Here is a 12,667-nt window from a genome sequence, read left to right on the forward strand (position 1 = left end):
CTCCAGAATTACTTGACTACAAGAAAGGCCTGAAAGAAGTTATGGATCTCGATAGTTGTAACAAAGTTTATTGGTTCAAGCATGTTAGAAACTGGTTAGGCATGATCGGATTAGCCCACTTTTGGAATGATCCTGAGGCTATGAACTCGTGCTCTAGGAAAATTGTTAAACTATCCTTTTGGTCATATGTGAGCTACGAGTCAGTGTATATAAGAATCCATGGACCACTAACTGAAAACTTTTTATTGTTTAAGGATGTAGCATCTTTTGAACCCTTTTTAGACGAGATTCATCCGCCATTATCAAAAACTTTGTACCTAAAATTTAGATATGGTACACTTAGAACGAAGGCGCTTGAAAAAAGCTGGGCGAAATCAGGAAGTGATCTTTGTATTTCATGTACTCATGGTACTAAGGAAGATGATTTACATATACTTCTATTTTGCTCCAGCTATGCAATACCAAGGAAAAAGTGGATAGTGCCGCTTTGTCATAAAATTGGTTCAAGATCCTACAAGGAGGCTGGCAGAATTTTAAAAACTGATACCAGCCAGGTGATAGTTTTTGGAGTTAGTAGATTTCTTCTCGCTGCTAATTTTATTAGAACAAAGTTGGGCCTACATTTTTAAAGAAAAAGAAAAAAAAAGGGAAAACATATTTAAAAATGCACAACTATTGTTCATTAGATATCTCCAAAAAGACCACGACAATCAAACATTCAAATTGTATGTTTTATTACCCAACCAGGAGGATGTTGTTGTTGTTTTTTATGAACTTTTTACAAAAATGTCCTAGCGGTTAGTGATTTAATACTATTTTAATAGTTTTTAAATTATATTTATTATTAACTGTATTTTTAACTATTGTAAAATCTTCGCCCGGGCCAAATGTGTTTGATAAAGAATTATGTAATTAGATATTGTGTACTCGGATGCAACGGATATATATGAATAGGTTAGTTTAATTGATCCTCTTACTTTTTTCCTTTTTGAGCTAGCAAATGTTAAATTGTTAAAATAACAAATGTTTTTTTATTGTATCTTTTATGATGCTAATGCGTCGAAATAAAGATTTGAATGAAAAAAAAATGAATGATAGCGCTAGTGGTGCGTGAAATACTAGACCTAGAAATAGTTGTGTTCGTATGACATTGAGTTGGTATCTGCTTGTTTTTTAAATATCCACAGAGAAAGTAGCGCGTTGTGTTGTTTATAATTAAACTGGCACCGTTTCATTCTATATGATTTTTGAGCCGCGCATAAAATTTTTATTTCAGTCTGGGAAAGAAAGACATCATTTGCACTATTTCTGTGCAGTGAAGTACTGATGTGATCATGCCGTGTCTACCTTCTAAGAAGGCGGCAGTTTAACGCCGGCCTAGTCCTTCTTCTGTTTCCACCCCGGCTGATAGGCAGCCCTGGAACAAGCAGTGGCGGCAGTAGATAGAACACAACAAATGAACAGGTCAGTCGGACGCAGCCTTGTCATCGTGCACGCTTGAGGGTTTTCAGTGATGGTTCAATTGGCTGTCGCCTGAACAACATACTTTACCAGTTGCTGTGGCAGAGCCAGCACAGGCAGGGTATCCAGCAGGGGAAGCCCTGCTTTCCAGTGCAGTTCTGTTTACAAATATGCACTCCAGCATAGCAGCATCAAATACATTCCAATATAACACACGTTTAATATTACAGACCTCCCTCCCCATTCCACCTTCCATTTCTTCGTAATGGCTCCATACCTGTCATCACATTTTGACACCATATTTTCCGTTCCAGTGTGACACAATGCGTTCCAGTGTGACACACCCTTAAGTTTAACGTGCCAACAGCCTTCCGTTCTAGTAACACCTGTAAAGAACTCCCGTACGCTGTATCACTAGGGTGACCAACTGGCATAGGTGCAAATTCAGGACAGTGAGTGTAAAAATTCAGGACAAAGGGACAAAATTCAGGACAAAAATTCAGGACAAAAGGTCAAAATTCAGGACATAATGTAAGTTTTACAGATACGTCAGAGGAGATTGTGCAATAGTATATAAGTAAGTAAATATACAAACCCCTAAGTACAAGTCCAAATAAGTTTATATGCATTAGGTTGAGACAATCGTGCACTTCACGGTTTTTCAGTATGCCCGCAGCTTGCTACCATAGACTATTCAAAATTTCCATGTTGCTCCAGCAGGTACATTAGTCACCAGACAATGGTGAACCACACCTGAATATAAGTGAGGCCGCTTTTAATGTTGATTGAAAACTACTGGATATACAAGGAACTTTGCAGTGCCAGCCCCCACTAACAAAACCGCCCCCCCCCCTTTTCCAATCTCCGATGCCCGGTCTGGCCAGTCCGGCCTTGCTACCACCCTCCAATGGTGCCCCTCATCTTCGCATAGACCGCATCTCATGTGTATTTAATTTCTTTTACAGTGTTACTCATCCCAAGTATGTAGGGCAGGGTGTCGGAGTGCGCTACATCACACACACATTATATAGAGACAATGACTCATATTAACGTGAAAGTCAATGTATGGGAAATGTTACTTAAGATAATAGGTGCTACAAGGTGTAATTATTCTTTTATCTATCATTCAGTCTTTAACCATTCATTCTGTCCTTCCATATATGTGCTCATCTATATCCAAACATAATCAACCATTTACAAACCTATCCACCATGTATCCTTCCATCCATCATTTCACTCATCCATCCCTCCATCCACCCTTTCCCTCCTCCATCCATTATTCATCTACCCACCCATTCACGCCATCCATCCGTACATTCATCCATCCATCCACTCTTCCACCCGTCCATCTATTCACTCATCCATCCAGCCATTTACCTTTCACCCATCCAGCCATCCTTTCACTTACTCATCCATCCACCCAATCACTTATTCTTCCACCCATTCACCCTTTCAGTCATTCATCCTCCCTTTCTCTCTCCATCCCCCTTTCCCTTATCCATCCATCCACCCACCCACTCATCCATTCATTCATGAATCCATCCATTGATCCTATTACTCATCCATCCTTCCACTCATCCATCCGTTCTCTCATCCATCCACCCTTTCACTTCTTCACTCATCTAGCCATCCTTTTTGTCCATCTATCCCCCTTTCACTCATCAATCCTTACATCCACCCTTTCACTCATCCATCCATTCACATTCACCCTTTCACTTATCAATTCATCAATCCATCCGTCCTTTCACTCATCCATCCACCAATTCACTCGCCCATCATCTACCCTTTCACTCATCCATCCATCCTTTCACACACCCATCCACCCTTTTGGCCATCCATTTATCCTTCCACCCATACATACATATATTTACCTTTTCTCTCGTCCATACTTCCACTCATTCACTCATCCATCCATCCTTTCTTTCATTATCTATCCATTAACCCTTTCATTCATCCATTCATTCATCCTTTCAGAAATCCATACAGACATTCACACATTCCTAATCTTATTTAGTCACCCACCTTTTCACATTATGAGCTGAGCCTTTGTCTGCAGAGTTGCAGACAGAAGAGGCCCATCAAGAACTTCACCTTGCTGTAGTTCCTAAAGCAAGGGGTGGGGTGGGGGGGTGATTAGTTCACTATGCCCCTGCACATAGGCAGTCTGAAAACGTAGAAGTCATGAGTCATGCATGATGCACAGAGCCAGGATGTGAGGCTACTGACATTGTGTTGGTTCCAGGGCTTTAATTGGTGTAAAAACTGGGGGGGTCTCTTGAAAGGGGGTGTTCATTGTAATTAAGGGCGTGGTTTAAAACACCTAGGCTAAAAATCTGCGCTTAGAATAGTGTTCCGCCTGACTGGTATTATGTTGTTTCTGTCATTGCATCCGGATATATAATACAGCAAGTATCATTACACCAAAAAGCCAGGACTATTGGCTTTGTCAATGGTTGTTAGTTGCTTAACCCCTTCAGCGCTGCGCGGATTCCCCCGCGGTGCTGAAGGGTTCGAGCGCGGGCGGGGCCATGACGGAACGGTTCCGTCATGAGCACAGCTCAACCGATGCTCATGACGGAATCGTTCCGTCATGAGCATGGAAGGGGTTAAAATAAAAATGCAGCAACCATGGCTTTGTTGAATATAATATTGAAAATACTTCAGTTCTAAAATGATGACAGTGAAAGAACGATATCCCGTTCTTTTTAACTTGTTTTATAGGCTTCTTTATCTAAACTGTTTCTAACATTGCAGCATTGGCGTTTTACGGTTTATCTAACAGAATGCCCTGCTGTACACTGAGGCCACATGCTTTAACAGCCCAGACTGCCCCATTGACATTCAGTATGTGGCAATTACCCGGCATACAGAATGACAATGGGCAGGTGGGACTGCTCTTGTGCGCCATGAGGAGTGCGAGGTGGCCCCATTGGGGTGGGGGGGTGAGGCCTCTCACAGGGGAGCAGTACTGCTCCCTGTGATGGCCAAAATTACGGACAAAAGGCGTCCGTAAAAGGGATCCTCACGGACAACGGACGTGAGGTCCAAATTACGGACGGTCCGTGAAATTTACGGACGGTTGGTCACCCTATGTATCACGGGTTGCAGATGTTCTTTATTTAATTCGCCAACACAGGCTCCTACAAAGATCCGAGTGTAAAGTACGTCAATGCAGTTCGGTGATCAGCTGTCGACAGTGACAGTTCCCAGCTGGTGACCACACAGGCGGTATGGTGTCCGCGCAGGGACAACAGGAAGCAATTACAAATACGGTGCCCACGCAGGGACACAAATTCATAAGTCATAACACATCCATCCCTCTTATGGAAGAAAGGGGGTGGGGAAGGGAGAAGGACAGAGAGAGATATAAAACAGATGTGCAGTTACAATCAACTCACAAATATAATCTTTGAGTTTTACCGGTGGTCCCAACAGCCTTCCTACCCTGCTCCTACTGATGGGTTGTGTAGCGTCGCGCATAGGTGTGGAAGGCAACATGCGTCTGACTCTTCCTGTGGCAACCTGATTAGGTGAGGTGTCCACGGGCGCACAGATGGGCTGCGAGATGTTGCTGTCTGTCGTGGTGTGTGGTGTAGGGAACTCATAGTCAGACTCATAGTCTGATGCACAAGGTTGTGCCATGTTGCTTTTTAGCACTTCGGGAGAGCCCCTCGACAACTCAGTGGGCATGGTAGCTTCGGGGTTCATCATGGGGTTTCTGTAGGCAGAGAGGGCAGAGAAGTGCCACACTCTACCGTCGCTCAAGAGTGCGGAATTGCAGTACACTTCACGTACGGATAGGGGAGGGGTGTATCTGTCCTGACCCTTCCCTATGTGACCACTTCTTTTTAACCTTGACGGTGTCCCCTACCTTGAGCTCTACTGGTTTACACCCGTGCTTGTTGTCATATATTGTCTTGCCTCTGGACTGAGCATGCATAAGTCTTTCTCTGACAAGTTGGGATGACCAGTGTACTCTCTTTGCTGCCTTAACCCAACCCACATTGTCCTTGGAAAGAGGAGTCCTGCCCCGCATGATCTCAAATGGGCTGTGTCCTGTTGTTTCGCATGGTGTGATCCGGTAGGCCCACACTGTCTTAAGTGTCTCTTGTTTCCAGTTGAGGTTGTTGCTGTTTGCCAGCTGGATTTATGACTCGGTTGAATCTTTCCCCATTTCCCGCTGGGTGGTAAACAGATGTCGTTTATGCTCAATTTTGTGTTTACAAATGTAATCTTTGTATGTTTCAGATGAGAATTGAGCCCCGTTGTCACTTACTATCTGTTTGGGGAGACCCTCCCGTGTAAAAATGTAATCCATGAACTTTTCTATGTTTAATGCGTCTGGTTTGTTGATAAATTTAACTTCTGACCACTTAGTGAAGTGATCAATGATAACTATTACGTACCACTGTTCCAGGTCATCTGATATAGGGCCCATTATGTCTATACCGATTCTCTCCCATGGCATGGATCGGTAGGGAATTGGGTGCAGAGGTGGTCTGAATGTCACCTGTGTTTTGTCTGAGTCCATGCAGAGGGTGCAATCCCTAACTACTCTCTCTACATCTAAGCTAATGCCTGGCCACCAGTACATGTTTTTAACTCTGCTCTTAGTTTTGGCAATGCCCAAATGTCCTTCGTGACATAACTTAAGTAACTTTGTTCTGATGCTTTTAGGTGGTACAAATCTTCCGCTTCTCAATAGAAAACTATTCTCATGTGACAATTCGTTCCTCACCTCCCAGAAGTGTCTTAGCGGTTCTGCTAGTTTGCTTTTGCAAATCCACCCATCAGTCAGCATTTGTATCACTTGACATATGGTACTGTCCTTGTTTTGATCCATGAGCCATTCTTCTTTTGAGATTCCGCTGGATTGTTCATGTACATTTGCTATGCTTGATTCATCTGTTTCGGGAGTGTAATCGTTACCCGTTATCCCGACAGGCATTCTGCTTAAAAAGTCTTCTACCACGTTCCTTGCTCCCGGAACGTACTGAATTTTGTACATGTTGTCGAACAAACGCACTGACAGCCTGGCTAACCTGGGTGAAGCCGTATACAAACCCTTTGTGGTGAATACCTTTGTTAAGGGCTTGTGGTCGGTGCACAATGTCACTCTTCTACCCCAAACAAATTGCCTGAAGTGTTCTAAGGCCCACACGCACGCTAGTGCCTCACGCTCAATTACTGAGAAGTTTTCTTCTGCTGGTGTCAGCGAACGTGAGGCAAAGGCTATGGTGTATTCCACACCCTTGGTGTCCTTCTGGGTGAGTATCGCGCCCAAAACTTTGTCACTTGCGTCTGTGGTTACAAAGTTTTGCATTGAAGGGTCAAATCCTTGCAGAGGTAACGCGGTGCACATATCCTTTTTAAGGCTCTGAAAGGTTTTGTTGCACTCATCAGTCCATTCGAACTTGTTCTTAAGTTTAAGCAGTTGCCTCAAAGCATATGTCTTATGTGAAAAATTTCTGATGAACTTTGCGTAAATCCACCATCCCCAGGAAAGATCGCAAGTCATCCTTGTTGTTGGGTACCGGGGAATCCTTTATGGCCAGGATGAGTTCTCTGTTTGGGCTGATTCCGTCACCGGCGATTTGGTGGCCAAGACAGTTTACTGAGTTGCTTGCGAACTTGCATTTGAGGTGCTCAGCAGTCAAACCTTTTTCATCCACGATTTCTAATACTCGATTGATCTTGTTGTTGTGCTCTTCCCTAGTTTTGCCCATGACCAGGATGTCGTCCTGGAAGAGTAGTATGTCTGAAACCCCTTCAAAGATGTTATGCATTAGTCTTAGAAACATTGCGGCCGCCGAGGCTAGACCGAAAGGCACTCTTGTAAACCTGAAACGTGTGTGTGATGAACGTTAATAGCTTCTTGCTCTCACGATGTAGAGGCACCTGGTGATAAGCGGACTTTAAGTCAATGGTGGAGAACCACCTAATGCCCTTGGTGGTAGCTAGCATCTCATTTATTTTTGGGAGGGGATATTGCTCTACAACAATATTTTGGTTGAGGTCTCATAGGTCCACACAAAGCCTCAATTTGCCATTAGTTCGTTTTGCGACGACAAGGGGGGGGGCGACCCATTCCGATGCTTCCACTCTTTCAATGATTCCATCTTCTAGAAGTTTATCTAGTAGAGCCTTTACCTCATCCCTTATGGCGAATGGAATATTTCTTGCTTTATGTACCGCCGGGGTTGTAATTGGCTTTAGTTTAATTCTGTGTTGGTACCCTTTTAGAACCCCTACAGCCCCACTAAACACTCTGGACATAGTCTTTGTTGTCTGATACACTCAACACGGAGTCCGCTTTGCTTGGGTCTAGGATTATACCCAGATTTCCCTGGTCCATCCACCCTAGTACCGATGGTCCTACTCTGGACACGTAGAGTTTACCTGTAGACTCTCTTCCTTTGTATACAAAGTTAAGTTTTCTGTAGCCACAAACGTTAATAGGCTCTCCAGTGAATGATTTAATTTTGATGTCAGCTTTTTCAAGCTGTTCTCCGATGCTGGGTTTGAACTTCTCCTCCCATATCCTCTAGTTGACTATAGTATACGGTGAACCTGAGTCTGCTACAATGCTGATATCTACACCCCCAATTGGCATGCTGCATATGGGTTTTCTTGTTTTTGTGGTGCTTGTTTCTGTGACTTTGTCGAATTGTTCTTCGTCTACGTTCAGCACAAACATGTTGATGTTGTCTGACGTGTGCTTGTTGTTTTCTTCTGCTTCATCCACTATCTTTACTTGTCGTGGCCTCCGTTTATTGCACGCCTTGTATAAATGCCCCTCGCCACAACAATGTGAACACTTAACTTCGTGTGCAGGGCATTTCAAATCATTTGCCATATGAGATGTGCTCCCACACCTATAACAATGCCCCCAGTTCTTCGACTTGAATTTTTTATATTTCGTTTTAGAATTCTTCCTGTTCCAGTTCTGTTTTGGGTTGAACTTCTGATCAGACACTTTGCTTATTGTGTCTCCCTCTTTCTTCTCTTTATTCTCTGTGAGAACTGCCTTAGTACAACGGCCTGTGAGCTCAGCTTTTCTCGCAATGTCAATGATGTTTTGCAGGGGATATTCGCCCTTGACCCACAAACTGTCTTGGATGCTTGAGTTGGAACCCTGCATCACTATTTGGTCCCATATAAACTTGTGTGCAGGCCACCAAATCGGCAATCGATTGCAAGATTTTTGAGCGCAGACACGTAATCGTCTATAGATTCCTCCTTTCCTTGCTTTAAGTGTGGGTTCACCACCACCACGTAGGAATGTTTCTGGTGGAGACAGGTTCCAAACGTATCCTGACGCCATGTTAAAGGTTGTTCTTTTTGAAATTTGAACACAAATTTTTTATTGGTAGCTGATGGGCTTAAGATGTGCTCAAGATGGAACTATTGCTCTTTATTTATATTAATAGTGTTTCACAGTGCTTAAATGCAAAGAACGTGGAGAAATGAAGTAAAAGAAAAATGTAATGTCTTTTAACTGGCATGCACCTTTAGTGTTTCATTTCTGTGTAGTGAATTGAACAGAGTCTTTGTGTGAAAACTTTCCTAAATTTCCGTTAAATTTGTACCTTATGATTTACAGTTTCTTCTTTTCTGCCGATCGGGAGTCACTTCAGGAGAAGCCGGTGTTTCAGTCCACCGCCGCTGCGTTTAGATTATGAAAACACGTATTCAAGATGGCGCCGACGTGCTTAGCCACGTAAACTAGACCGCTTGATGTTTTTTCCTCCAAGATGTCCGCTTGACACTGCTGCGGTGCGTCAATGTTTTTGAGGTTGACACTCAGATGATTGTGACGTAGGCAGCAGCTGTTGGTTGCGGCTGTTTGTTGAAGATCGGTTTGACAGTTGAACTGCCACTGTTGAATTTCCGTTGATACCGACAGTTGAAATTTACACTCACATGTGAGGTGAAATGTAGAGATTCCTTCAACATGCGTGTACATTGAATTCTGTAATTTCTCGCTGCGATTCCTGTATGTCGTCTCTATCATGGAATCCAAGCTTTATTTTTTCACGATATGAGTTTTCCTTGACGTTGACATTAGAAAGTTCTTGTACGCGCCGTGACTCCTTAATAAACCACGCAGTATAGCTTCTATGTACTCTGCATTTTCAATACGCTTTTACTTATAACTCTTTCTTCTTAAGCTTTTAAAAGTTTTTCAGCCAAGTTTCTTTTTTTTTTTGCATCAGTTTTGAATTGTGACTGACCTTGTATTCTTTTCTTCGTTCATTGTAAAATTGTTTTCCTTGGCACACTGCGAGTACCTTTCTTTGTTTCTCGTAAATGGCTATTTTCTGCTTTCTTCCGATTTATTCTCCAAACTGCTTCTTCTGTATCTTTAAATGATATTTTATTTTGAAGGTGGGTTCTTGTGTTGGCGCTCGTCGCCACTTTGTAAAGAACTCCCGCGCGCTGTATCACGGGTTGAAGATGTTCTTTATTTAATTCGCCAACACAGGCTCCTACAAAGATCGGAGCGTAAAGTACGTCAATGCAGTTCGGTGATCAGCTGTCAACTGTCGAGAGTGACAGTTCCCAGCTGGTGACCACACAGGCAGTATAGTGTCCGCGCAGGGACAACAGGAAGCAATTACAAATACGGTTTCCACGCAGGGACACAAATACATAAGTCATAACAACACCATGTCAGGATCGTTTTCAGGGGGCTTGTGAACCTCCCGTGCAGTGTTGCAGTCCTTTTGATAGGCACTGTTGTTGTTCCTAGCAGCACTAGAGCAGTAGAGACATACTACTGTGAGCTCACTGAATTACAAAGTACCTCCTCTGCGGACTTTGACTTTCAGGAGATAGCGAGGCTGAGCTCTCAAGACTTGCTCCAGGAGCGTGGTGTTATATTATGTTATCTGATTTTTGTATAGTGTCATTAGTTTCGCATCATAGCACTCGTAGCGAGCTGGCCAAATACACATGAGCCTGGATAATATGTTGGAAAGTGGGTCGTACATAACATGTAGGCAGAGTTGGGTTTGGTGCCTCAGGTCTTTAGGCTTCTTTAGATCCCTCTGAATTAAAAAAATTATCTACCTATCTCTCTGTTGCCAGTCCCCGCAAAGATCTTGGAGAAGCATATACATTTCTATCTCAGCTCCTACCTTGGCCAACATCATCTGCTTGATGGCTCTCAGCATGGTTTTAGGATTGGCCATAGCCCAGAGACTGCCTTGACCTCTGCAATAAACAACATCCGCATTCAAGTTGATGCTGGGTACACCTCTAAGCTAATTTTCCTTGACTTAACCGCGGCCTTTGATACCATTTCACCCACAAGGTTGGTTGGCCGTCTCAAAGAAATTGGGGCCACAGGCTCCGCTCTGATGCTTCTGTCCTCTTTTCTCACTGATCGGTCACAAAAAGTTAAATCGGATCATTTCTATTCTGAAGCCACTCACACTTTCTGCGGAGTCCCACAGGGTTCCTCTTTGAGCCCAAGCTTGTTTAACATCTATGTTGCCCCTTTGCCCACGGTTATTATATCCTTTGGGCTGGAGGCTTTGTCCTATGCGGATGACACACAAATTATTGTGTCAATCACCAAAAGCATAGAGGCGTCCGCAGCAAATTTAAAAAACTGCATGCGGGCTGTGGCCTCCTGGATGGTAGAAAACTACCTTTGACTCAATGGTGACAAGACAGAAGTCTTGATTTTTGGTAGTCAACAATCTATATGGCCCCATTCTTGGTGGCCTGAAATGCTCGGTCCATGTCCCTGTCCTGTTTCAGTAGCAAAGAATATTGGTGTCATAGTTGACAGCTCTCTTTCTTTTGACCCCCAGATCAACAGAACGGTCTCCACTTGCTTTGACATCATCAGGATCTTCAGGAAGATCTCTCCATGTCTTTCTTTTTCCTCTCAAAATCACGCAGTTTTCGCCCTGGTCCTGTCCAGATTAGATTATCGTAATGCCCTCTTTCTGGCCATCAGTAAGGGATCCATTCACAAACTGCAGCTGGTACAGAATGCAGCGGCCAGACTTGTGATGGATCTTCCTAAATTCCACTCTGCTTCGGCTTCTATTTGCAAATTTCACTGGCTTCCTTTAGGCCAGATAATTGTGTTCAAGGCTCTTTGCCTTGTTCATAAGGCTCTTCATAACTCTGGCTCTGAAGGCATTAAAAGACTCTTTCAACGGCATGTCCCCATAAAACAACTACGATCTGCCATTAAAAACTGGCTGGTAGTTCCCAAGTTTAGGAGAGCCAGGTGGTGGGGGGGAGCCATGTTGGGGGGGGGGAGAGAGACTTTTCTGTTGCTTCCTCCAAGCTTTGGAATACTCTTCTGCTTTCAATTTCTGGACAGGACTCACTCCCTGTTCCGTAAGGCTCTGAAAACTTGGCTCTTCACTATTTAATTGCTATGTTCCCTTCCTTGCTTCTTGCGACCGCTGGCTCTAGCCACAGCACCTTGAAGCCTTTGGGCAAAGTTTGAGCTTTATAAGACTAATATTCCTTCATTCAGGTCCTGACACTCTCTCATTGTGTTGCACGGTGCATGTCTGCTGGTTTGCAATCTAATGTTAATAGAGCTATGTGAGAATTGAAGCGTGTTGATGCCATATGTTTTCTATTGACATTTTTACTGAATCATCACATCATGGGTGTGCTAACCAGCTGTTTCTGACAGAGGTATTGGTTTATAGTGTCAAGATAAGAGCAGGAACGTATGTCGGGAGTTCTTGAATGTGCTGGGCTATGGTTGTTAGGAGTGGTTTATTTTGCACTAGGAATACATTGGTGTTGTCCAGTAAAGTGTTTCACAGGTGCCAGGAACTTATTTGAGGCAAGAAGTGTTAGGAAGAAGATGGTATATTTTTTGTGCAAAATGTCTCTGGACCCCCGGCCTAGACTGTACCAGTGTTTACGTGGTGGTGAGCACCCAATGGATGCTGAGCGACTTCTCTGGAGCATCCTTGGGGATGTGCAGAGGTTGGGCTGCAGAGTCCTACCTCATAGGAAAGATGAAGTGCCCTGTCCAAGTCTGTTAAAGGATGCTGCCTGAGGTTCCAAATTGAAGATGAAGTTGAGTCTTTTCCTGTAATGTCAGTTCCTGTTAGAAACATATACAAAGAAGACACTAACAAGTGATGGATGTGTCACAACACATTTGGTCCCTTATATTTCATTGTATTGTCGCCAATTTACTTCCATTTTTTTCCCTCTA

General features: G+C 43.6%; 1 protein-coding gene across 4 annotated transcripts in view; it reads left to right on the forward strand.

Annotated features, from left to right (window-relative positions):
• The window catches only part of BABAM2 (BRISC and BRCA1 A complex member 2), a 922,754-nt gene that overhangs the window by 21,761 nt on the left and 888,326 nt on the right, over positions 1-12,667 (forward strand). For 2 of the 4 annotated variants that reach the window (XM_085610360.1, XM_085610362.1), the window contains exon 1: positions 1,277-1,464. The exons of the other annotated variants lie outside the window; for them this stretch is intronic. The gene's annotated coding sequence lies outside the window, so the exon portion shown is untranslated. Of the gene's footprint in view, positions 1-1,276; positions 1,465-12,667 lie in introns of those variants that run through there. 4 annotated transcript variants of the gene reach the window in all.

Source organism: Triturus cristatus, chromosome 6, assembly GCF_964204655.1.
Source record: "Triturus cristatus chromosome 6, aTriCri1.1, whole genome shotgun sequence".
NCBI classification, from domain to species: Eukaryota; Metazoa; Chordata; class Amphibia; order Caudata; family Salamandridae; genus Triturus; species Triturus cristatus.